Source organism: Ursus maritimus, unplaced genomic scaffold (assembly GCF_017311325.1).
Source record: "Ursus maritimus isolate PB19 unplaced genomic scaffold, ASM1731132v1 scaffold_6, whole genome shotgun sequence".
In the NCBI taxonomy this organism is placed as follows: Eukaryota; Metazoa; Chordata; class Mammalia; order Carnivora; family Ursidae; genus Ursus; species Ursus maritimus.
This window is the reverse complement of record NW_024426774.1, coordinates 35,105,179-35,129,992: the sequence shown is the minus strand read 5'-3', so window position 1 is coordinate 35,129,992 and position 24,814 is coordinate 35,105,179. Positions and strand designations below refer to the sequence as shown.

The window sequence follows — 24,814 nt, the reverse complement described above, 5'->3', positions numbered from 1 at the left end:
ATTTTAGGATAAGAATTATTAACAGAGACAAAAAAGGACAGTTTAGAGTGATAAAAAGGTCAATCTATCAAGAAGATATAACTATATAAACATATATGCACCTAACAACGTAGCCCCAAAATACTGAAGCAAAAACTAGCAGAAATGGGAAAATAGACAATTCATCAATTAAAGTTGGAGTCCTCAATAACCTCACTCTTAACAATGGATAGACCAACTAAGCAGGTGACCAGCAAGGAAACAGAAGACTTGAACAACACTATAAACCAACTAGATCTAACAGACATCTATAGAAAACTCCACTCAACAACGGCTGAATATGCATTCTTCTCTAGTACACAGGAAACATTCTCCAGGTTGGATCATATGTGAGTCCATAAAACATGTCTCAGCAAATTTAAAAGGATTGAAATCATCGAAGTATCTTCACTGAACACAGTGGAATGAAACATGAAAGCAATAACAGAAGGAAAACTGGAAACTTCACAAAATGGGTAAATTAAACAAGACACTTAAAAAAAACCCAATGTGTCAAAAAAAAGGAAATAATGAAGAGAAATGCAAAATATTTTGAGATAAGTGAAAGTGAAAGTACACCAACATTTATGGGATGCAGCAAAAGCAGTGCCAAGAAGTAAATTAATAGCTGTGAACACTTATATTTAAAACAAACAAACTTCTGAATCAATAATCTAATCTTCTGCTGTAAGAAGCTTAAAAAAAAGAAAATCAAACCCAAAGCAAGCAGAAGGAAGGAAACAATAAAGATTAGAGCAGAAATAAATGAAATAAAGGATAGGAAATCAATAAAGAAAATCACAAAACCAAAAGTTAGTTATTTGAAAAGACCATGAAAATGGACAAACCTTTATTTGTATTGACCAGGAAAAGAAGAGAATACTCAAATTACTAATATCAGGAATAAAAGAGGGAACATTACTACCAACCTTAAAGAAGCATAATCAAGTGTAAGAAATACTGTGAACTTTGGTTTGTATCAGCCTATATCGTATATCTCAAGTAGAGAAATTGAATCAGAAATCAAAAAATTCCCACAAGAAAAACCTCAAGACCAGATGGCTTCACTGGTGAATTCTACCATATGTTTAAAGAAGAAATGATGCAAATTGTTGACAAACTACTCCAAAAGATGAAAGATGTAAGAACACTTCCCAAATCGTTCTATTACACCAATATTACCCTGATACCAAAATCAGACAAGACATCTGTAAAAAACCATAGACCAATATCTCTATGAATACAGATGCAAAAGACCTCAATAAAAATACTAGTAAACTGAATCCAACAATAAATAAAAAGATTTATCCAAAGAGGACCAAGTAGGATTTATCCCAGGAATGCAAGGTTGGTTAAGTATACATAAATCAATCACTATAATACACTATATTAATATAATAAAGGACAGAAACCACACGATCTTCTCAAACACTTAAAAACATTTGACAGGGGTGCCTGGGTGGCTCAGTCGGTTGGCTGTCTGCCTTTGGCTCAGGTAATGATCTTGGAGTCCTGGAATCGAGTTCCACGTCGGGCTCCCTGCTCGGTGGGGAGTCTGCTTCTCCCTCTCCCTCTGCCTTCCCCCAACTTGTGTGTGCTCTCTCTCTCTTTCAAATGAATAAATAAAATTTTAAACAAAAAAAAAAAAAGAAAAGAAAAACATTTGATGATATCCAACTCCTTTTCATGACAAAAACACTCAACAAACTAGGAATAGATAGGCATTCTCTAAACTGATAAAAGACATCTACAGATTAAATGCAATCCCTACCAAAATTCAGCTGACGTTTTGGAGAAACTGACAAGCTGACCCTAAAGTGCATATGAAAATGTAAGGAACTCAGAGTAGCCAAGATGATCTTTAAAAAAAAAAAAAAAAAAGATTTTATTTATTTATTTGACAGAGAAAGAGACAGAGCACAAACAGGAGGAGTGGCAGGCAGAGGGGGAGGTAGAAGCAGGTTCCCTGCTGAGCAGGGAGCCCAATGTGGGGCTCAATCCCAGGACTGAGGGTTCTGACCTAAGCCAAAGGCAGATGCTTAACCAACTGAGTCACCCAGGTGCCCCTATCCAAGATGATCTTTAAGAGAACAAAGTTAAAGGATTTGTACTCGCTGATTCGAAAACCTACTACAAAACTACCATAATCAAGACTATGTGATACTAGCATAAGGATAGATGTTATCAATCTATCAATGAAATGGAATTTATAGTCTAGAAATAAACCCACATATTCATGGTCAGTTGATATTCACATTCAGGAAGACTTCCAAAACAAATGGGAAAAGAGTAGTCTTTTTAACAAATGGTGCGGGGACAACTGGATATCCACATGCAGAAGAATGAAGTTAAACCTCATCCTCAGACCATACACAAAAATAACTCCAAATGGATCAAAGACCGAATGTAAGGGCTAAAACTACAAAACGTTTAAAAGCAAATATAAGTCTTCATGACCTTGAATTAGGCAATGATTTCTTAGCTATGACACCAAAAGCACAAGCACCTAAAGAAAAAAGAGATACATTTAACTTCATAAAAACTAAAAACTTTAGTGCTTCAAAGGACACTATCACAACAGTGAAAACTCACAGCATGGGGGAAATATGTGCAAAAATCATTTACAAATCATTTGCATATACAACGAGTCTAGTATCCAGATGATATAAAGAATTATTATAACTCAACAATAAAAAGTAAATATCCCAATTAAAAAATGGAGGAGGAATCGGAATAGACATTTCTCCCAAGAAGATATACAAAAAACAAATGAAAAGACTCTAATATCACCAGTCATTAAATCACAGGGAAATGTCACATCATATCCACCAGGACGATTAAAAGAGAGAGAAACACGAGCGCTGTTGACGATATGCATTCCTCAGCATGTCGGTAGAAAATGTAAAATGAGTGCAGCCACTTTGGAAAAGAATTTGGCAGTTCCTCAAAATTATAAACAGAGTTACTATGTGACCCAGTGATGTCATTGCCACATCTGTATCTAAAAGGATTGAAAACATATTCACACAAAAACTTGTACACGAATGCTCATAGCAGCAGTATTTATAATAGCCCAAAGGTCAAAACAGCCCCAATGTCCGTCAACTAACTGATAAATAAACACAATGTGGGCTCTCCATATAATGGACTGTTACTCAGTCATAGAGAGGGAAGAACTACTAACGTAAACTAAGCCATGGATGAAATATGAAAACATTATGCTAAGTGAAAGCAGCCAGTCTCAAAAGATCACATTCATATGAAATACCTAGATAGGCAGATTCACAGAGACAGAAAGAAGATTCACGGTTGTCAGGGGCTAGAGGAGAGGGAATGGGGAGTGGCCTCTAATGGGTACTGATTTTTCAGTGAATTATGCACACGTTCCAGAATTAAGTAGTGGTGATGGTTGCACAACCTTGAGAACATAAAATCTACTGAACTGTATACTTTAGAGGGGTGAATGCTATAGTTAGTGACTTGTATCTCTACCTTGTAAAAAAGATAATGTGGTCTAAAGGTTCATAATTCAAAAGACACAAGAGTCAGGAATGAAAGGTCTTCCTTCTTCCGAGGGCAGTACCCATCACTCCTGCAGCCGTTGGGACGCATGTCCACCAAGGAAGCAGTTTTGTGTTGTTCGGGACGTAGTTCGGTGCACATCTCTTTGCTTTTTTATTCTCTGCATGCTGCTTGGAGTTTTGCTTTTTTCTTAGGTTTGTGTTCTTGACTGTAATCTATGAGCCCCTTTATATTATACATTCTGGAACAATTCACTGCAGATGAATATATCTTACAGACTAACATGAGATATCTGTCTGTAATAAATATTATCAGGATGATAGTTAATTTTATTATATCACCATCATCATCATCAGTAAGCAGTCTTTATCAAGCCCAATCCAGATCAAGGGGCTGGAATTACATTCAGTCTCATCTGAGCTCAGGGAATCTGGGTCTTGGCCAAGACACCCCAGCGTTTGTCTGGGATTTTGTTTTCAGAAGACTTTGTGGTTGGTTACGTGATTCCTGGTGAAGACGTGCACGTTCAGGTGAGCCTTCACTCTTCGGGACATTTTGGTTCCTGAAGACGCTGAGGGAACTGCTTAATTGCGTTAGGTAGGCAAAGAGATGGTCTGACCTGCCTTGGGCCACAGTAAACAAAGACCAAATACACCGCCGAGGACCACATCTGGAAACCCCCTCCTGGGGCTCTGCCGAGCCTGGGGTGTGTGTGGTCACCTGCGGCCCTGCCCAGAAGCCCACAGACCCCACAGCTTACGAGTTAGAACAGCAAGTTCCAGTACAAGTCCCCTGCTGTTCTCACAGGATTGGATTGCTAATTGTGTGCTGGACTCCTTAAAATCTCATAGAATTGAGGTCTTAGAGTCAGTTTTTGCTCATTTGTTCATCAGTATGAGAGAAATTTCGGTATAAAAGCCACTGACAAGGGAGCTTCAGCTGGTCCCTTTCTCTTCTCTGAGCCTTGCTGCCGTTGTTCTTGTTGGTGCTTCTAAACGAAGGGCCCATAATGTCTCCTTCTCTGGTTATGAAGTTAGTAGCATGTGTACCCTGAGTGGTGTTCTCATCCGGCTTTCGAGTCATTTCCCAGTGATGGTCCTTCTACTCCCTAATACCATGGGTGCCAGGGGCATGCGGTCATGCTGGTTCCAGGTAGAATAACTAAGGCTGGCAGGGGAGGAATGCGGGGGCTCCTCCCACACCTGGATAAGGGGCCACGGAAGGGGGCGGTGGGGTTAGAAAGCTGGAGAGACAGAATCGAGGGCAGAGGCTCTGGATACTCACAGAGCCCAGCCCACACGTTGTGGAGAGGATTAATGAAATAATGCGGTCACGCACCAAACGTGCTTAGAACAGCAGCTGCTCAAGAAGTGTTGGCCTTGGCAGTGAGAGCGTGGAGCAATACAGCTGTCTGCAGAAGAGAAGGCCCATCGAGGAAACTATTTTGCAGAAACCACAGAGGCCATCTGGCCTGGGATTAGGGGTTTTGGGAGGGGTCTGGGGCAACTATTATAGGGAATGCGGTAAGGGATGCACCGGGAGGAAATCAGCTTGGCAGCTGCAAGAAGGACCCACTTGAGGAAGAGAATCATGGTGGAGGGAGCACTGTCTCTTGGCAAGTGATTCTCAGGACTCAAGGGTTCTCACCCATTGTGGTACTTATGCATAATAAGATCACTGCAATCATACTTGAAAGCGCTGAGTCCTCTACCTGACACACGATGAGCCCTTCCTGAATGGTGGTGGTGGTGGAGGTGAAGTTTCCATTTCAGGGAAGCCTTTAGAGACTCCTTCTAGGCAGCCTCAAGTTCGTTGAGCAGGTGTTATGAGGCGCTCACCTGGGTACAACCAGGGCAGGGCACCTCGGCCTCGGAGGGACGGAGGAGCTCCTCTATATAAGAGAGCCAGAACTCCGTTTTCCTGGGTGAAGATGGGGATTCCAGAAGGAGGAGGGTCAGGGATGAGGTCTTAAAAGAGAAAGAATTTTGGGAAAAGAGAAATTTATCCAGTAGGCAGTCTGTGTGGCTTTGACGTGTGTGAGGTTAAGCTCTTTCTTGGGCCCTTCAACATCACCTGTAAAGTCTATGCTTCTCGCCACCTGTTCCAGAAAAGTGGACTCTCTGGTTACCTCAAAGAGAATGTGAGTCCTGTGCTGAGTGAGGCATGTGATGAAAAACAGACTAACCCCGTGGAGGCAGGATCCAGAAGACAGAGAACGGCTGACATCCGGGATATGCTGTCATGGCTGTGGTCACAGGGAATCCAGAAGAGGGGCTGGTGTTGGGGACAGAAGCAGATGAAGGCTGAGAGCATGGTCTGTGAGGGGCGTGAAGGGACTCTGACTGGACATTCCTTGAACCAGCCCCAGAGGGAATCGTAGCAGGAAGAAGAAAGATGGTTTACACCTCAGAGGAAGCAGGAGAGTCGTGAGGTGAAGGTTAAGCCGGCGTGGAGAGTCTTGACCCACCCAGCGGCACACGGCACACTCTTCCCACGTGGTGGAGACTGGTGATTGTGCCCAAGAACCTCGGGCTTGGGTCTGGATTGGATGACCCTAGACTTGGGTCAGGAGGCACCCCACGTGCACAGGTTGCACTTTTTTCTTGCGGTGGCCTTGGCAGGGCCAGATTCCTTGAGCTCCAGTGGCTGACATATTCCTTGTGCTCTGCTGACGTCGGTGAGCTGGCTCTCAGGTCCGAGGAGCAGCTAGAGGAACATTAACAGCTTGGCAAGAGAGGACAGAGGTAAGCAGCGCTGGCGAGGTCCCCTTATTCAGTGCGAGTCGCACTGTACCCGAGTTTCCGGATCAGAAACACACGACCCGTTCATCCAGTCAACAAATCCAAGCGCGTGGTTCTTCGTTGCACACGCTGCAAACTGTCCGAGATGCTGGGATGTGACTGTTCTCTTTCCCTTTACCTCCATGCAACTTGCCCTCGGTACTGAAGCCGAATTCTACTTGGCTGAACATTAATTTTACCGAAGAGGCATTTGATTTAGTCAAAACCCAACATTACACTAAATGTCCTTGGGTCAGTCTGAGGCTAGAAGGTCAAAGCTCGACCTTGCGCTGTGACTTACTGTATCTTCCCATCCTGCCCCACTGGCCCGTGAAGAGCAGCTGTGGGCGTTTCTCAACGGTACCATGACTTCGTAACTAACCCTATCTGATAAAGCCGATACGTGGTTTTAAATTATATTGTCTTTAACTTTGTTTTATCGAGGGGTCGGTAAAGTCCCTGACAGTAATCTTGCCTTTTTACTTGGGAAGGAAAGGCTGTGCTCTTTGCAAAAGGACTTGGGTTCTTCCTGGAGCCACCGATGGGGTTTTCACGGTTAAGCTTATTTATTTATTTATTTGTTTATTTATTTATTTATAAAGATTTTATTTATTTATTTGAGAGACAGCCAGCGAGAGAGGGAACACAAGCAGGGGGAGTGGGAGAGGAAGAAGCAGTCTCCCAGCGGAGGAGCCTGATGTGGGGCTCGATCCCAGAACACTGGGATCACACCCTGAGCCAAAGGCAGACCCTTAAGGACTGCGCCACCCAGGCGCCCCTATGGTTAAGCTTATTTAAACGGCGGGACTTTTGTACCTGTCCCTTCCCGCACAGAGTATTTTTACGCTTTTTAAGATTTAAATTGAGGACTAAAGCTACAAATACTTTTACTATGATTAATGTTTTAAAGACTAATGTTGTATTTGTATGTATTAATGTACCGTATTCAGGCAGGTTCACTTAACATCTTTTTCTCCAGTCAACATTCTCCAGTTGATGTTTCTTGCTTCCAGGGATGGAGAATGGCTGCAATGGTTAGTTTTCTGTGTCAGCTTGACTGGGCTGAGGGGTGCCCAGAGAGCTGGTAAAACATTCTTTCTGGGTGTGTCTGTGAGGGTGTGTCTGGACGAGGTCAGCATTTGCACTGGCAGGATGAGGAAAGACGATCGCTCTCATCAACGTGGGTGGGCTTCGTCCAGTCCGGGAGGGCCTGGATTGAACAAGAAGGCGGAGGAAGGATGAACTCATTCTGTGCTTGAGCGGGGACATCCATCTTCTGCCTGTGGATATCACTACTCCTGTTTCTCGGGCTTTCGGCCTCAGACCAGGACTTACACCATCCCCACCCCCCATCCCAACCATGCTTTCAGACGCAGACGGGATGACACCACTGGTTCTCCCAGTGCCCCAGCTTGCAGGCGGCTGATTGTGGAACTTCTCTACCCCCATAACCATGTGAGTGCATTTCTGGAATTACAAATACAGACATGCACACATGCATTCTCAACCTATTGATTCTCTTTCCCTGAAGAACCCTGTCTAATACAGTGGCTCTCTTAGGAAGGGACACCATCAAAGGTCAGCTTTCTCACAGGGCCTTTCCAGCTCTCGGGCAGCTTGCAGAATGGGGGAATGGCCCTCATTGGACAGAGTAGAGAAAAGGTCCCGTGCTAACACAAACACTGACGTGATCATGTGCGGAACGGGTGCTATGCAATGTGCCTAAGTCTCAGATTGACTTTTCTAGAACCAAGGAGTGGAGGTGTGGTGCCCAACCCTATTCTGGCTAGGGCTCCAAATTCTTCTCTGTTAGATGACCACGGGCCCAAGGTCAGAAAGGGGGGCACCTGAGGTTCAGGCCACCAGGACCAGGAGCCTCAATCTGTTATTTGTCTGCATGGCTTAGCCAGAAAGGCCACGCCCAAGCCTACGCAGGGCTGACAGCTCCCACAGGTTGGAAGGACGACGGGGTCTGTGAGGCTCCGTAGTCCTGTCACTGACAACAACCCCCTGAACCCAGAGAAGAAACTGCAGCTCAGATCACCACATTTACAGCCCCAACACAAGGCTCTCGACCATCTCGCTGTGAGCCAGGTGCTGCTGGAGACTCCATAGCCAGCGGGTCCCAGTTGGCCTGGGACGGAGAGGTTTCCCAGGATGCAGGACTTTGGGTTTTAAAGCTGAGAAAAATGAGCCAGGATGAACTGGTTGCCGTAGGAAGGAGCTGCGAGCGACAGGCATAAAGGCTGTCATTCCTTTGAGGGCTCAAGACCCATCCTGAATCACCAGGTAGAGCCCACGTTCCACCCCGAGCACCCCACTGAAGGAGAACTGGCTCATCCTAACTGTGCCTGTTTCTCTTCCAGATCCCGGGTCCATGCCTCCTTCCTCCTCATCCCCTTCCCCCTGACTCGGAGCCCCACGTTGGCCTCCGGTACCCCGGTGAGGGCACCAGTCCGCCTGCACGGCGCTCTTGTTCACAGCGTCTCGTGCGCAAACACCAAAGACGACCTAGAAATGCGGGACTGCACCTGCCCCTCAAAGACAGTAAATCACAAGGGCATTTTTAAAAAGTTACAATCCTGAAAGGATTGAAGATGAACAAACTGGAATAAAAAAAAAACAACAAAAACTATTATTTTACCCAGAAAGCAGCACACATTCTTTTCTTCAGTTGTGTTTCTTTGATAAAGCGTCCTGCCTCTCAGAGGCCTAGTGTGGCCCCCAGGCCCACGCCGAAGCGTGCTTGCTTAATACCGTCCCCACGCCGTGCGCTGCCAGCAGGACTGTCCTTACAGCGGAAACCAGCACCTCCGGCTGCCAGACCAGCAAAAGCGATATGACAGGTGCTTTCATCATTTCGGCCCCAAACCATACTGGGCCAGCGTGCGTGAAAACCCGTTGGCCTGGGTTGCCCTCCTGACTCCCTCACCTTCCAAGCCTCCTCTCAAATGGCACCCCTGTCTCGGCCCAGCAGTTGGCCCGAGGCCTGGGACACGGCAAGCGTTCAGCGGCTGGTACTGTCCATCCCTCCTGTGAGACACCTCTTGAAACATATATAAGCCCCACGTGACTGCAAAGGCAGCCTTGTAAGTCAGGGCATCTCAAGGGAGCCGGGGGCCCTCGAGGACTCGCTCCAGTCGACTCCTTGCAGGGGAGGAGATGGACGTCCCAAGGAAGGTGTTGATCTGCTCAGGGCCGCACCACGGGAAACTGGGATGGGCTCTCTGGACTCCCTGGCCAGTGCTCTTTCCACTAGGACAGGCTGTCAGTCTTCCACATGGAAATACAGCCAGAAGGAAACCAGAGGGGACTTTTTAAAAAACCTTTGTTCTTTTGTTGGTATCATTCTCTTCTGTTTTGTTCTTTTGTTTTTATGTGTGAAGCTTTTTGTTCATGTGTTTTTAATGAAGCTCCCCGCATGCAGGGCAGGAGGGAGAAATCTGAGTCTATAGGTTGCCGGTGTAAGAACCATACCTTCTTCAGTCTGGCGTGTGACAGAACATAAACTCTGCTTTGGGTCCTCATTTTCTCGTGTGGAAGCTAATTTGGCGTATGAAATCGGTCCTCCCTCGCTGGGGATGCATCTGGGCGAGGGCCCGCCCACACTGTGATGAGGGGTAGGCAGGTGCCGTCTCTCAGCCCACCGGGCCTGGCCTTTCGCAGGCCTGCGTTCAGCCTCTTCCTCTTCCCTCAACCACAGGACGTTGGGAGGAGCCTCCCTCAGGGGCCCCGCACCCTCCCACGCCCGCCTTCCAGGGAGAGCAGGGAGCCTCCGGGGAAAAGCAGCCTGAGAAGCCAAGGACCACAAAGCCCCCTGCATCAGGGTCCCTGGGGAGAGAGAAGACCAACGTCATGCCTTTGAACCCGGATACCAGAGGAAAACAGCTGTGTGTTTGGAACAAAGGAAAACAGTCTCTGCCAGGCAATTCCTTCCCATGCAGGCTGCAGGCAGGGTCTGGAAGGCCACAGGCTATGCTGTAGTTTGTAACCTTGCATGTGGACACAGGCCCAGAAGATTCTTCAAAGATGCTAGCATGTTTCCTGAGAGGGTCCTGGGCCCGTTCAAACGCCCACTAAAGAGGAGAAGCCCAGCCAGCCTCGCATGCAGCTCCTGACCCCCCCGTATCACAAGCCATGAGACCAGCGCAGAGCAAGGCTTAGCTGGCGATGGGCACATAGGCGGTGGGAAAAGGACAGAAGGGGGAGAGTAAGTGAGAGCAAGAATGAGGTCTGTTTGGTTTTTTTCTCCATAAGAGACGCATATGCACCCCTAAAGCCCATCATTTAGACCCCCTTCTATGGTTTCGGGTCGCTATGGACCGTTCCCCATCCCCAGTTAAGTCCTCTGAAGGCGGGACAGCTGTGTGTCTGTGTGAACTTCACTGTGCCTTATCCGTCCTACACAACCAACAAATGCTTAAAACTAGTAAATCAAAATGCCTGCCCGAGCCTCTAAAAACATCTTACTATTTTCAGGCAGGCGATCAGGGCAAAGAGCGTGCGCGGTATATGCATTGGGAATCACAACATTTTAAATTTAAAACAGATTATTTTGAGAAACTAGCAAATGCCCAGTAAAAAAAAGAATGAGTGGTAGACAAGGGGGGAAATCGAAGCTCTCTCCTACCACCATTACACTCTCCAGAGGGTGCCCCTGTTGACATTTCAGACTTCATTTCTTTAATAAAATAAACTTTGAATTAACTTGGTGCAACTGACAGCTATTCATTTTTTATAATTTATTTTTTCCTCTCCGAAATTGTAATTTCCTCCACGTCTATTTTGTATATCCTCTTTATCATGTTTTTGTAGTCCCCTAAGTAGTTGGCCAAGTTGAGTTTAGGGGTTTTTTTAATATAAAATTCACAAACTCTGAAGCACGCACATCTTAAACGTACCTGAGATGACTTTTGACAAATACCGAGATAAAGCATGTTGCTGTCACCTGAAAATATTCTTCTGTGCTTCCTTCCAGTTAACCCTTTCCTTCCGAGGAGCAACCACAGTTCTGATTTTCTTCCACCATAGATTAATCGTGCCGGTTCTAGAGGGTCCTACAGACACAGGTGTACTCATTCATTACGCCTTAGTTTGCTCAGCACAGTGCTTCTGGGATCATCCTTCCTGTGCTGTCAATGGCCGTTCTGTTTATTGCTGTGTAGTAATCCATTTCACGAATATACCACAGTTCACTGACCATTCTCCTGTTCGTGAACAGCTGCTCCGTCCCAGTGTCTCCACTCCAACAAACCAAGCTTCTGTGAAGGCTCCTGTATGAGTCTTTTTGTGAAGGTATGTTTCCATTTTTCTTGGGAAAAAAACCAGGGAGTGGAGTTGCTGAACCTGTTTATATAGTTTTATAAGAAGTTGCCACATCCTCACTGATACTTGGCAAGTCAGTCTTCTTAATTTTAGGTAGTTCTGTACTGGCATCTTTCATTTCTCTGCCGAGTGCCTTTTGTAACCCTATTAGCCATTTGTCTATCTTCTTTTGTGATATGTCCATTCAACTCCTTTGTCCGTTTTATTTTTTTTAAATTTAAAAGGTTTTATTTATTTACTTGAGAGAGAGAGAGAGAGAGAGAGAGAGAGCACAAGCAGGGGAGCCCGATGCGGGGCTCGATCCCAGGACCCTGAGGCCATGATCTGAGCCAAAGGCAGACGCGTAACTGATGGAGCCACCCAGGCGCCCCTAAGCTCCTTTGTCTATTTTAATTGCATTGTCTTTTCATTATTGAATTGAAAGAGTTCATTATATATTCAGGATATCAGTCCTTTTTCGGAGGTTCTGCAAATATTCTCTCCTGAAATGCTTATCTATTTATTTTCTTAATGGAATCTTTTATCAGCAGCAGCTTTGAATTTTGATAGAGACTAATTTATTCATTTTTCTGTTTTACTTTTTGCTGTTACCTGCTTATCAAACATTTGCCTATCTCTAGGCTATGAAGGTATTTTCACACATTTTTCTTGAAAAGCTTTAGGGCTTTACATTTTGGTTCACGATGTATTTCAAATTACTTTTTGTTTATGGTGTGAGAAAGGAGTTGAGGTTTCGCTTGTTGGTTTCCATATGCACATCCGGTTAATACAGCACCATTTTTTGAATAGACTTTTCCTTCCCTGCTGGCTTGTTTTGGCACCTCTGTCAGAAACCAAATGACTGTGAAAGTGTGGGCCTGTTTCCAGGCTCTCTGTTTAGATCTAGCGATCGATTTGTTGTTACCTATGTCAGTATCATATTATCTTGTACTGTGGTTTTATACTGTTTTCAAGTCAGATAGTTTGAGCACTCCAAATTTGTTCTTCTAGTTCAAGATCATTTCAGATAGTCTAGATTCTTTGCATGTCTGTGTAGACGTATGTAAGTTTCTACAAAAGGTTCCGACGAGTAACCGTATTAGGATTGCTGTGACCGTATAGATCCATTTGTAGAGAACAGACATGTTGGCAACACTGAGTCTTCAAATTTGTGAACATAAATATATCTCTCCATTTCTTCGGGTCTTTTAAAATCTCTCTCAATAATGTTCTGTAGTCTTCAATATAAATGTCTTGCCCATCTTTTGTTAAATTTATTCCTGAGTCTTTTATGCTTTTTTTTTTTAAGATTTATTTATTTTAGAGAGTTAGAGAGAGTGCATGCGAGCAGGGGGAGGGGCAGAGGGAGAGGGAGAGCGAGCATCTCAAGCAGACTCCCTGCTGAGTGCAGAGCCTGACGCAAGGCTCAATCCCTCGGCCCTGAGATCATGACCTGAGCCGAAACCAAGAGTCAGACGTTTAACCGACTGGGCCACCCAGGCACCCCTCTTACGCTTTTTGGTGATATTATTAATGGAATTGTTTTTCTAATTTCATTTTCCAAATTTTTTTTTTTAAAGATTTTATTTATTTGACAGAGATGGAGACAGCCAGCAAGAGAGGGAACACAAGCAGGGGGAGTGGGAGAGGAAGAAGCAGGCTCATAGCGGAGGAGCCTGATGTGGGGCTCGATCCCGTAACGCCGGGATCACGCCCCGAGCCGAAGGCAGACGCTTTAACCGCTGTGCCACCCAGGCGCCCCTCATTTTCCAAATTTTTGCTGCTACTATATGAAAGTACAATTGATATTTTAACATTCACCTTGTATCCTGCAATCTTGTTCAATTGATTTATTAGTTCTAATAGTTGTTTTATAGATTTCATAGGATGTTTGACGTAAACAATCGTGTCATGTGGAGAGTTGGTTATAATTCTTTTCCAGTCTTTATGCCTTTATTTCCTTTACTTGCAATACTGCAGTGGTTAAGACTTCCAGTTCAATGTTGACGTGAGAGTGGGAGTAGATATCATTGCCTTGTTCCTAATATTGTGGGAAGTCATTCAATATTTCAGTTAAATATGATGTTAGCTGTAGGTTTTCATAAATGCCTTTTATCAGATCGAAGGATTCTCTTCCTATTCATTTCCCCAGATTTTTTATTATAAATGAGTGTTGAATGCTTTTTCTGTCTCTGTTGAAATGGTCATACAATTTTTTCCATCATTCTGTTAATACGGTGGATTACATTGATTGATTTTTCTAATATTAACAAACCTGGCATTTCTGGTGTGACTCTAACTTGAGCATGTATTATCCTTTCTGTAGAAGGCTAGATTCAACTTACTAATGTTTTGTTAAAAGTTTTTGCACCCAGGGGCGCCTGGGTGGCTCAGTTGGTTAAGCGTTGGACTTTTGATTTTGGCTCAGGTCATGAGATCGAGCCCCTCATTGGGCTCCTCGCTCAGCGGGGAGCCTGCTTCTGCCTCTGTCTCTCCCCCTGCTTGTGCACGCACTCTCTCTCTCTCTGACAAATAAATAAATAAAATCTTTAAAAAGAAGAAAAAGAATCAATGCTGGCCTCATAAAATAAGTTGGGAAGTGTTTCTGCCTCCTTTGTTTTCTGAGTTTGTGAAGGATTTATGTTATTTCTCTCTTAAGCGTTTGACAGAATTGATGAAACAATCTCAGGCATAGTTTTCTTTGTGGAACACTTTCTTTAATAATGAATTCAATTCCCTAAATAAGTATAGGTTGTTCAGATTTCTGTTTCATCATATGCGAGTTATGGTTAAGTTGCTTCTTTCAAGGCATTTGTCCATTTCGTCTAAGTTGTCAAATGTGTTGGCATAAAGATTTTTATAATATTATTTTATTGCCCTTTTGGTGTCTGTAGCACATTCGGTGTTATTCTGATACTGGTGACTTGTGTTCTCTCTGTTTTTCTTGATTACAAGAGTTGATCTTCTCAGAGAACCAAATGTTTTTATGTCACCTATTTCTGTTCTTATATTTTTTATTTCTTTTCTTCCATTTACTTTGGGTTTACTTTTGTTTCTTTCTTTCTGTCCTCACTTTTTTTTTTTTTTTTATATTATGGGATTTTTTTTTAAAGATTTTATTTATTTATTCGACAGAGATAGAGACAGCCAGCGAGAGAGGGAACACAAGCAGGGGGAGTGGGAGAGGAAGAAGCAGGCTCATAGCGGAGGAGCCTGATGTGGGGCTCGATCCCAGAACGCCGGGATCACGCCCCAAGCCGAAGGCAGACGCTTAACCGCTGTGCCACCCAGGCGCCCCTGTCCTCATTTTTTTATACTCTTAAGGTAGAACCTTAGGTCACTGATTTTAGATCTTTGTTCTTTTCTGATGTAAGTATATAAGCTATAAATTTCCCTCTGAATACTGCTTTAATTACAGTTCATGAATATTAATGTTATTTTCATTATAATTCTGCTCAAAAATTTTAAAATTTTCCTTATGGTTTCTTCCTTGGGCCTTAGGTTATTCAGAAGTATGTTGTTTGATTTCCAACTATCTGGCGTCTTCCAAGATACCTCATTGTTGTTGATGTCTAACTTAATTCCATTGCGATCAGTGAAAATACTCTGTAGGATTTCAATCCTTTTCAACTTACTGAGACTTATTTTATAATAAACCTCGTACGGTTTGTCTTGGCAAAAGTTCCAGAGGCACCTGAAAAGAAAGTCTATTCTGAGGTTGTTGGGTATAGGCTCTGAACTAGCTAGTGGTGGTTTTGTACGGATCATCTAAGTCTCTCCTGACTTTAGACCTAGTTTCTCTAACAGTGACTGGGAAGGGGAGGTGTTAACATTTCCAACTATGACTGTGGAACTGTCTTCTTTTCCTTTGAGCTCTACTATTTTTGCTTCCTGTATTTGGAAGCTCTGTTATTAGGCTCATACAGGTTGATAATTATAATGTCTTCTACATGACACGTCCATTTATCATTAGGACATGTCCCTCTTAGGTCTGGTAGCACTCTTTATCTCAAAGCTACTGTCATCTGATATGGATATACCCAGTGCAGTCTGCTTAATGCTTAATGTCTTCATAGTACTTCTTTTTCCATTCATTCTCTCAACATCTCTGTAGATGTTTCTTTCTGTTTAAAGTGCATCTCATCTTCTTTATCCATTGGAAGTATCTTTTTATGTTCCTTATTTTTAGTTCTTGGAACATATGAGTTTCACAGTGCTCATATTATTTTCACATCTGTGGCTCAGAACATGTAAGATTGAATTCTACAAATTAAAAATATATATTATGCAGAAGGCAGTATCAGATAATAACATATCCAGGAAGTTTCACAGACACAGCCAATCGCACATTTCTGGACCTCAGCAACTTAGAGTCAGTTAAGTCCTAAATCATTTAATGACTTGGGCCCTAGATCAGCTTCATGATATGATATTACTTTGGGTGCTAATAAAGTTCTCATCATTGCTTTTGAAGGCATGATCATTTCTGGGTTATTTTAACTCTCAAATCTAAACTGAAAAACCCAATCTGAAGACTGAAAGAAAAAAAATCTGCCACTTAATACTTAATGAGGAAGTTCTTGGTTTTAAAGTTCTTAGTAAGGGGGCGCCTGGGGGGCTCAGTCGTTAAGCATCTGCCTTCGGCTCAGGGCGTGATCCCAGAGTCGTGGGATCGAGCCCCACATCAGGCTCCTCCGCTGGGAGCCTGCTTCTTCCTCTCCCACTTCCCCTGACTGTGTTCCCTCTCTTGCTGCCTGTCTCTCTCTCTGTCAAATAAATAAATAAAAATCTTAAAAAAATAAAAATAAAGTTCTTAGTAAGAAGAATGGTTTACATTATTTTTTGATTTAGAGATTCACCCCAAATAGAATCCTGAGCATTTTGACTTTTTGTTTTTAAAGATATTATTCAGACTAAAATCTAAACACCACAGCGTGTGTCTGGGTGTATTATTTTCAAACTCTGACATTTCTTGGGACTCAAATGGTGGCTAAGCGGAGGGTGGGAGCCTTGAAAAGAGAAAGTACAAATTTTCACCCTGCTTTCTGTAACAGGAGCTGCAAGAGCAGGTCTTCGTGGTTCTCTGTGGGAGGCCTGGTGTACATGTGTGCACTCATTCACACACAGCAAGAGGACAGCCTTTGCTAACAACGATGTGCAGCGTTCAAAATCCCTGGAGTCAGACCCAGTGCCTGAAAAGGTTTAGACCTACCATTACTTTGGCTCAGTAAAGATTTTAGTTGGGAACTACAGTTAATAGCCCAGGAACCATTTCCCAAAGATTTTTAAGGCTTACGAGCAGAGGCAACGATGACAATAGTGGTGATCACAATGACATCATCGGCGATGACATCGTCACCAATAGCTGCTACCATCTATTGATCCCATCACACGTGATCACACGTTATCTTCATCCTCCCAACAACCCATTCACAGACCACACCTGTGGCACTGGGGGAAAGGGCAGAAAATATGAAAGAGGAAGGGATTGGGCCAAGTTTCGATGTTTTATGTGAGAGGTCCGTGTGGCTGGGGTGAGCTAACAAAACATGTTAGTTCACACGACTCTTCAGAAACCCTGACATGCTGGAAGCGTGCCCAACCTGCCAGCCCCTCTAGATCTGACTGAAACAGGAGATCCAGTAAACACGGTCACCAGAGCTAGTTCATTTCTTGGAAAAGGGATTTCCAGAGAGTTCTCAGAACATATAAATAGCAGGACCATAAAGACAAACGTAACCATTCAAGGAATGGAGAAGTATATTCTCAAAAATTACACTCCAAGCCAGAGTTGCGGTTCAGAAAGGGGTTTTATGTTGTTGTTTTGTTGTTTCAGTTTTGGCTTCAGAAAGGATGCGCTGCCCTGTTGTAAACAGTTCCTCAGCAGTGGGCAGGGGTGTGCCTTCACAGTGGCTTCAGACATCTAGACTTTGGCATAGATAGAAAGACATAGGACCTACCCATGGGGTGCCCTCTTGGGGTGCACTCAAAAGAGCAATGCTTTGAGAGAAGAGCGTGGCTTTTCAGAAGCAAGTGTCGAGGAGATGTTTCCAGAAACCTTGCCATGACTCGTACTGCAGCTTTCCCTGCCTGATGTCTGCAGCTAGGGCTGCCATGGTTCTCCCATAGACCAAGAGTCTAAGTCTTGAGCTAGACTCTCTCAATACCGAACGCACAGACGCACAATCTTTGCAGGGAGCTCTTGTGCGGGCAGGAGCACCGGGAGGAGAAGCCTCCGATCCTATCAGGCCCATGGCTACCGCTTGGTTGGATCCTGGGTTAACTTCTGCGCTTCACCAGTGGCCTACCCTATGACACCCTCCACTCCACGCCACGCTCCTGGCCACGCCCTGTTGACTGCCTGCTTATTTCCAGTGATTGCTAATGAGAGTCCATCTCAGAAGAGCAAAGGATCCAAAGAGTTCCTGGAATGTGTTACAGAACTTCGCCTGTCAAACAGGCTGCTTTCCAGATGAGCGTTCCTTATCTCTAGGAAGCCAGATCTTGGAGAACAATGAGATGCGAATCGAGATGACCCCCTGCTCTTCTTGGGCAGCTGCTGAGCCAGAAAATGTGCCTGCAGGGAAAACCTCACTTGGGGGAAGTGAAGAGGCTAAAGTTCTTTATTTTGAAAATAGAGAACAACGCTTCTCACAATCCTTCCAACTAGAATATTACCTCCCAAAATGAAGAGTCAGTCACATTTCAGGGGCAACCAGGCAATGACGAAGAAAAAGCTGGAAGGCAAACTTCATTTGATAAGCCACGGGTCTCTGAACTTTGGAGGCAGCCACTCCCCCGGGCAGAGACCTGGCCCTCCTCCCTCGCTGAACACCGTCTATATATGAGCTTGGAGCTCTTTATGGATAGAAGCAGCCAATGAGGAAGGAGAAAGAAGTGGAGAGGAGAAAACCAAAACGCAGCTCGGCCGTTCTTTGTTCCAGGCACTGTGGGGACTGCCGGCGTGCCTTCCTTCTACCACTCCAGCCTCACAGGCACGCACCTGCACTCTGGCCCGTGGCCCGTTTGGCGTCTGACTGACAGCCCACCCCGCATCCAGGTGGTCATGAACCTAGACCGAGTCATCTGAGTATCTGCCCCCAGCAACCTGCACAGGGCCTGCCACAGGGCCTGCGGGGACGCTTCAAGGCAGCTGATGCCTGGGCAGTGGTCTACACTGAAGTCTGGCACATCAAGGTCTGCGTCAAGAGGCAGGCTGGGCTCAGTCCACCTGGTGTGCAGGATCTTCTTCCCGGCTAGCGGCTTATTCAAGCACAGTCCGGCGACGCCGCCTCACAGCAAGGCACAGGATCCTGAAGGGGCGCCGGGCTGGCTCAGTCAGAAGAGCGTTTGGCTTGATCTGGGGGTTGTGAGTTTGAGCCCCACGTTGGGTGTAGAGATTGCTTAAATAAAACTAACTCACTAACTAATTAAATGAGTAAATAAATGGGTCCTCAGAAGGCTGGATGACCCCATTCAACCCTGGGAATTGCCAGGCTGTGTGTGTGTATATTTGCCTTCTGTGAGTGACCCTACCAACACCTAAAACTAGCCTCGTTAGATGCTGGAGCCAACGGTTCTTTCTCAGATCTGACTCTGTGCTTCAGAATAAATTGTTCAAAATCATCGAGCAAACCAACGCCCTGTGATAGGAAAGGTTTTATGAGGATTTGAGTCTAAAGTGACTTCCTCTCTTCTGTACCAGGAGTTTAGAAACCAAAGCAAACCTTGCAAGAGGTTTGGGTGTGTCTCAAAAGCACTGGGGCTGGCTCAGGGTTCTGACGAGGTCACCCTGAAGTTGACCAGTGCCTTAGCAAGTGCCTGGGCCTGAGAAGCCAGATCTCTTGAGCCCACAGGACCAGCAAAACCTGGCTGGTCCAGCTGCCATTCACAGGCAGACTCTGCAGGTCCGAGGGACAGAGGGCTGCCAGGGCTAGAGAGCAGAGGGCCAGGAGGCTGACACTCAACCCTGGTCTCTTGACTCAAAGCCTCTCCCCAGGGCTTGCCCTTCCCCCTAACTATATGTGCCCCAAATTGTCACCAGATCTCGGGAAAGCACTGGCTTTGTCTGGCATAAACACCAACCCTACAGCACACCCCATGATTACCAGATTGGTAGTTCTTGTCTAGGTCTTGCGGCTTTCTTTGGGTTTTCTCGGGTGTTTCTCTCCCAAGCCTTTCCCCTTTCCTTTGATTATATTCACATAAACATTCAGCTTTGTAGCCTTAAGGCATTCTCAAACAGAGCTCAGTTTACCCATCTGGATTTCCCTGAGCCGTGCCTGGCCAGGCCCTGTGGGGCTGCCTGTGCACTGTGCTCTGACGTCCATCCCCAGCTGTTCCAGCCTGCCTCTCACTCTGCCTTCTCCTCCTCTCTCTTTCCTCTTCTTCTCTCAGGGCAAGATCCATTGAGGGTCCCGAAGGAGGAGACCTAAGGTTCTTCTCTCAGGCAAATAAGACGGAGGGATGACATAATCCCTTTAAGTCTTAGAAAAACAACCTTGTGGCTCTTGGCTCTTTGGGCCCTCATTTTGGTTGCCTCAGGGCACCGGGCAGAAGGCCAGGGAGCCCAGCTCCAGCCTGAGACTCGCAGAGCTCAGGGAATGCCAGTAATGGGCTGTCTGCTGCCGCTTGCTCCCCCTTTCCCGAGACTCTGGCCTACGGAAACTTAGAGCTCTGAAGGCAGGCCCGAGACTCGCCGTGGAGCCTCCCACAGCCTCCAATTGCTTGATCACACACGGCTTCATACTCACTTCCACTTCCTCTCCTTGTGTTTTTGGACTGATAACCTGACTTAACCTTCTGATGTCAGAAAGTGGGTCAGCGGCTGCTCTTGCCTCAGGAAAGGCTGGAAGGCTGAATGAATGCCTATTGTTCTGGGCCATTTTTAAAGAAAAGTGAGGTATCTTGAGGAAAAACGAAGACAAGATACTGAAAGGTTTTACAAAACGTAAGAGGAGAAAAGCTCAAACATCCATCGGCAGTAGATCGGGTAAACAAATCATGGCATATTCACCCAATGGAATCCTACCTACCGACAAAAATACAGGAGCTGCCGATGGACAGAACACACGCATGAATCTACCAGACATCATGCACGAAAGAAACCAGACAAAAGAGGGTATGTGATACGATTCCATTCATATAAAGTTCTAGACCTGGCTAAGAAATCCATATGGATTACTGAAGAGCAGGAGAGGATGGTGGATTGACCGAGAACATAAAGGAACTAATGGAAATGTTCTATATTTCATTCAGGGTGGTGGTCACACACACATATGTTTGTATAAAAATTCATCAAGCTCTACCCTTAAGAATTATACACTTTACTGTATGTATCTTATACTTCAATAAATACTTAAAAAAAAGAAAAGACAAAGGGAATAAGGAGTCAATGGAGGAGTACCAGGAATAGTGTGTCATGTACTCTTCTCCACAATTTCCCCCAGTGGGTGACATCTTACCTAACTACAGTATAATATGAAAACCAGGAAACTGCTCTTGGTAAAGTGTGGGTGTGTGTATGTGGTGTGTGCATAGTTTTATGCCATTTTATTGTACATGTAGATTCCTGTAACCATCACTGTAATCAAGATACAGTACCATTCCATCACTATAAAAATACTACGATTCACTCTAAATATATACATCTGGCAACTTATATGAAATTGACCAATTGCTTGAAAGGCACAAACTACCACAACTCCTCAACATGAAACAGACAATTTGAACAGCTTTATGACTATTAAAGAAGTTCCATTCATTATTTAAAAATTAAATAGAAAGAAATTTCCAGGTTCAGAGGGTTTTACCGGAGAATTGTATCAAATGTTGAAAGAATTAATGCCAGTTTTACACAATGCCATCCTGAAAATGGTAGAGAAGGGAAGGTATACTTCTTTTTTTTTTTTAAAGATTCTATTTATTTATTCGACAGAGACAGAGACAGCCAGCGAGAGAGGGAACACAGGCAGGGGGAGCGGGAGAGGAAGAAGCAGGCTGCCAGCGGAGGAGCCTGATGGGGGGCTCGATCCCGGAACGCCGGGATCACGCCCTGAGCCGAAGGCAGACGCTCAACCGCTGTGCCACCCAGACAAAGAGCAAAACCCTAAAATACTAAAACCAGACAAAGAGCAAAACCCTACAGTCTAATAAGCTTCATGAATACAGACAAAGATCCTTAAGGAAACATTAGCTAATAGAATTCATCACTATAAAAAAAGAATAATACCCCATGACCAAGTGGGGTTTATTCCATAGATGCAAGACTGGTTCAGTGTTCCAGAATCAACCAATGTAATCCACAATATTAACAGAGCTAAAGAAGAAAAACCACATAATCATTTCAACTAATGCAGGTAAGACAAACAGAAAACCCAATACCTGTTCATGACAAAAACTCTCAAAAAACAGGAGTAATGGGAAATGTCCTCGACTTGATAAAACCATCCACAAAAACTTACAGCTAACATCTACTTCGCAATGAAAAACTTACTGTTTTCCACCTAAGACCATGAAAAGGCGAGGCTAATTAACATAGTACTGGAAGTTCTAGGCAGTGCAATAAAGCAAGAAAGGGAAATAAAAGACATCAGAAAGGAAGAAATAAATCTGTTCTTATTTGTAGATTCCATAAAGCTGTGTGTAGAAAATCCCAAGGAATTCACCAAAAAACTCTTAGAACTATAAAGTGAGTTCAGCAAGGTCACAGGATTAACATAACAAAAATCGATTGACCGTCTATATACTAGCAATGAGCACATGGAAACCAAAAATAAAAACACAGTGTTATTTTTTTAAAAGATTTTATTTCTCTATTTGAGAGGGAGAGAGAGAGAGACAGCACAAGCTGGGGTGGGAGGGGCCTATGGAGAGGAAGAAGCAGACTCCAGGGTGAGCAAGGGAGCTGGATGTGGGGCTCAAAGATCCCAGGATCCTGGGATCATGACCTGAGCTGAAGGCAGGTGCTTAACCAACTAAGCCACCCAGGAGCCCCACAAAATACGATGCTATTTTTAATCACACACACATATACACAGAAAAGAAAAAAAGAAACACTTAGGTGCAAGTCTAGGAACACAAACCTCCAGTAAGACTGAACCAAAAAAAAAGGGAGAGAAGATATAAATTACCCATCCCAGGAATGAAACAGGTGACATCACTGCAGACGTCTGCTATAAATCTGTCAGTTTTATTGAGCTTTACAAGGACCAGCTTTTGTTTCATGAACTCTCTCTTTCTGTTTTCCATATTCATTGCTTTTTTAAATTTATTTTTTTAAATTTAACTTCAATTAACATATAATGTATTATTAGTTTCAGAGGTAGAGGTCAGGGATTCGTCAGTCTTATATAACCCAGTGCTCATGACATCACGTGCCCTCCTTAATGCCCAGCGCCCAGTGACCCCATCCCCCCACCCTATTCATTGCTTGTTTTTCAGATCTTTTTCTTATTTCTGCTTGTTCGGGATTATTTTGCTCTTCTTTTTCTAGTTTCTTGAGGAGAGAGTTGATATTACTGATTCGAAACGGTCTTCTTTTCTGATGAAAGCATTCACGGTATACCTTTTGCTCGCAGCGCTGCGTCCGTGCATCCGACGATTGCGATGTGCTGTGCTGTCATTTTCGTTCGGCTATGTTTCTATTTCCCTTGAGCCTCCCGCTTGGAAACATGGATTATTTGGAAGTGGGCTGTTTCATTTCTAAGTATTTGAGAATTTTCTGTGATAGCTCTGCTGTTAATTCCTTTTTTTTTTTTTTTAAAGATTTTATTTATTTATTCGACAGAGATAGAGACAGCCAGCGAGAGAGGGAACACAAGCAGGGGGAGTGGGAGAGGAAGAAGCAGGGTGCCAGCGGAGGAGCCTGACGTGGGGCTCGATCCCATAACGCCGGGATCACGCCCTGAGCCGAAGGCAGACGCTTAACCGCTGTGCCACCCAGGCGCCCCTCTGCTGTTAATTCCTAGTTTGATTCCACGAGAGCCAGAGAACACACTCCACACGATCTCGGTTCTTTCATGTTTGCGGACTTTTGCCTGACAGCCCCAGGGAGGATTCGTCTTGCTACAGGACGTGCGGGCACACAAAAGGCACGTGTATGCTTCTGGGTTGGGGTGGATTATTCTACAATGTCGACTAGATCCTGCTCGTCCGATGCGCTGCGGAGTTGTGTGTCTCCGCTGATCTGCCTGGCTTTTCCCCAGAGACAGGGGTCCTGAAGGACCCAACGACCACAGTGAATGTGCCTATTTCTCTCCTGAGTTCTATCCATTTTGCTTCACGTAATTTGAATGCTCCTCGGCGGAGGGCGGACAGCCGAGCTCCCTGATGTGGTTTCCACTTGCGCTGCCGGGGAGGAAGGTCAGCACCTTGTTATCGCCCTGCCAGGATGGAACTCCTAAGCCCTGGCTCATCATTTGGTCTTCGGTGACACCACCCCCAGGTGAGGGGGGCTTGGGGGTGCAGAGGTCCTAGTCACCTGCCTTCTTGTCTATACTTTTCAAGGTCTTCCTGTATGTTTTATAGAATGCCCCAGGTTTTCAGTTGCACTTAGTGGGAAGAATAGAGAAACGTATGTCTACTTCGTCTTTCCAGAAGTGGACGTCTCAAAGTGCTGTACTTTTAAAATCACTCCGAGCCAGTTTCGTCATGCTAGATTTGAGCGGTAACCAGGGCTGGTAATTCCTCTACCCCAGCGGCTGGAGGATGGTGGGCTGTATCTTGATAGCAGGCTGGATGCCGGCCCGGAGGTATGAGAAGCGTTAGCGATCTGGTGGGGGTGGCGGGGTGGGCCATGTGGGGCAGGGGGTCGGGGTTCAAGACGCTGAAAACCACTGAACTTCCTGCAGTCCTGGAGCTGGCACCACTTGGTGGTGGTTCTGGGACTGGACGGGGCAGCTGCCAGAGCTCTGGGGCCTGGCGGGCCCTGGGAGCGCCTGGCCTCCAGCGCGAGAGCGGGAGAACCCACATATGGATCACACCAGGTGAAGGACGGTTAGAAATGTCACTGTGCAGGGGACGCACAGCCCGGACCACTCAAAGCAGGAGGAAGCCTCTGGATTGAATATTCACTGCTGTCTTAACGCCATCCCCCTTCCAGATGCCATATTAGCATTTTAATAGGGCTTTCCAGTCCCCCACCCAGGAGTCACTGCTGCCACAGGCTGGGGCTGAGCTCCGAGGAGAGA

The 24,814-nt window shown here is 45.0% G+C and overlaps 1 protein-coding gene and 1 long non-coding RNA gene across 3 annotated transcripts in view; one reads left to right on the top strand and one right to left on the bottom strand.

The window, feature by feature from the left end:
• Window positions 1-24,814, bottom strand: part of BCL2L11 (BCL2 like 11) — a 123,947-nt gene that overhangs the window by 10,415 nt on the left and 88,718 nt on the right. The gene's annotated exons all lie outside the window — the stretch shown is intronic.
• On the top strand, window positions 2,017-11,032 carry LOC103671507. The gene is made up of 3 exons (XR_570928.2): window positions 2,017-6,284; window positions 7,691-7,775; window positions 8,687-11,032. It is a non-coding gene; the product is annotated as an uncharacterized LOC103671507 (long non-coding RNA).